We start from the raw sequence: 2,610 nt of genomic DNA on the forward strand, positions 1-2,610 counted from the left end.
CCCCCCCCCCCCCCCCCCCCTGCTCCTTCTAGTTGACCAAAGTGCCCATATGGTCATTACTAGTAGCCCTGCTTTTAGACCATTTTTTTCATCTGGTCAGTCCAAATGCCTTCCTAATCACCGCATTTGACATTAGTGTGAAGTCAAGTCAATTATATTCATGTAGCCCAGTATCACAAATCACAATTAGCCTCAAGGGCCTTTACAATCTGCATATCATAAAACACCCTCTTTCCTTACTGAGTTTGACGCTTTCAGACAGCGTGACAAAGCGTAAGCAATGATGTGATATATTGCTTCATTGCTGCATTGATTCTACTTTTCCTTTGTAAGATGAAGATAGTCTTATTTCTTATTTCAAAGACTACATGTTACACTCAAAATACACAGAAGATCTGGTGGACTTATCAAATGTAAGAAGAAAACGTGGGTTGTGAAATTAATTGTAGGCCCATAGTGGATGTTGTGGTAGCACTTTATAATATAAAGCATTGCTATAATATGATGAATAAATGATGAATTAAAAATGTAATAATACTTAACAACTGCTTCATAGTGTGTAGATATTAAAGAATAAAACATTTATAACTGTGTTTATAAATGACTTACTAATGTGTATTAATGTATGAATAATGCTTTATAAATGATGAATTCCATATTTACTAATACTTAACTAATGCTTTATAGTGTGTAGTTATTATAAAGTGCTACCGATGTTGTTTTTGTAGTTGTGCGGTATGACATGACCAGTACATAACAGTATTTTTATTTTTTTTAAAACTCAAACCAAGGGCTTTTACCATCTTTTTGGGTGTCATTTACCTCCACAAGAGTGTGTCAGGAGAATGAGGACGGCAGCATGATGCAAGACCATTGAACTCAAGTTATTGACCTCATGTTTGAAGGGGAGTCTGTCTTTTATATGAATCATCCTGGAGTTCTGTAAATAAAAATATATGCAAGGTGAGCTAGCTGGGAGTCTATTATAATGAAAGTCAGTGTAAATGCTTTTTTAATACTCTAAAGCTTTGTGAAATAATGTTTTTTTAGTAACTTCTATTAGTAACTTAAACTAATTAATACAGTCAAACAAAGCAGTTACGATAAGAGCAAAGATAGGACATGTGATATATGTGGAAACACAAACTAAACTGAATTATATATTATATAAATAAATAATATTAAAAAATAAATTGTGGGGAAAAAAAACTTCAAAGATTTTCCACTTATTCCAAATTATCTTTTTCCCCATATACATTATGGCTCAGTTTATTAAACCACTCGTTTACCTTTTTTAAAATCACTTCTGGTATTCAAAATGCAATGCTTTGTCTATAACGTTTACAAAATGTAACAACAGACTTCAACGTCATTTTACGTGTTAAGCAACTGGCTGGTGCTCCAAAACTCACGGGTGTATGAAAAAACATTGCAGATGAAGACTGCAGTTTCACTTTCAATCTAGAGACAGGATATAAATAATTACAATAATGACATGTTAAAAAGTGAAATCCCTAAAATAATCTATTAAACATAAGTGAGTCATGTAAAAACGCTACATACCTGTTGTGTATCTGTGTTAATGAGTCGCCTCACCTCAGGGGGAAAAAAGGCTGTCCGGTCCAGAATGAGACAGCATGAAATAAAACCATGTGTTCTTTCACCCCAGCCCTCTATAATTGTCAGGACATGGCAGGATGATTTTAACTGATGCATTCACGGGAAACAAGGTAGTCCAACAAAAGCCTGAAATCTGAAAAGAGGAATATAACATCCAACATCCAAAACAGTAAAACAAACAATCCTCCAGGCAGGTGAAAATGAAATAATCCAGGAAAAACGTAGATAGCGAACAGATGGGCAGAGCTACTGACAGACGAGAAGAACTGGTAAATGCAGAATAGGAATGATAAGATTGCATACTGACACACACACACACACACACAGCAAGAAGGGCATGCTGTCAAGGATTAAACAAACCAGAAAGCTATACAAAGACAGGCAGGGAGGTAACAAGACACGAAAAAAAACATCTGACAGATGATTTCAAAATAAACCAGGCAAACAGACAAGCTGCGGACTTACCATCAGGAGTACCGTGAGATATCCTGATGGGACCCTGGACAATTGGCCCAATAAACCACATAGTATTAAACTGCAGCTTAATAACTGATTGGTATGTGCCTTGTGTCACGGCTGGTGACAGGACTCAGATGCAGACCGGAGTGAGGTGTTCAAACAAAGGGAATATTTATTAATTTTGATAGTTTTGCACAAACACAACGTGGGATTGGGATGATTTACAAATGGGCCAGTGAGGAGAGTTCGGGTTCCGGTGCTCTGGTAGCAGGCAGAACTGAGTCTGGGCTCTGGGCTGATTGTTTGAGGTAGTGACAGAGAGAGGGAATTATCCAGAGCATGAGGGGAGAGCCCTGCGATGGACTGGCGACCTGTCCAGGGTGTACCCCACCTTTCGCTCAATGTCAGCTGGGATTGGCTCCAGCCCCCCACGACCCTGTACGCAGGATAAGCGGCTGACAATGGATGGATGGATGAGGGGAGAGCAGAACACAGAGACAGACACCAACCTGAAAACACCAATCATTCAGC

The sequence above is a fragment of the Micropterus dolomieu genome, linkage group LG12, assembly GCF_021292245.1.
Source record: "Micropterus dolomieu isolate WLL.071019.BEF.003 ecotype Adirondacks linkage group LG12, ASM2129224v1, whole genome shotgun sequence".
Classification (NCBI taxonomy): Eukaryota; Metazoa; Chordata; class Actinopteri; order Centrarchiformes; family Centrarchidae; genus Micropterus; species Micropterus dolomieu.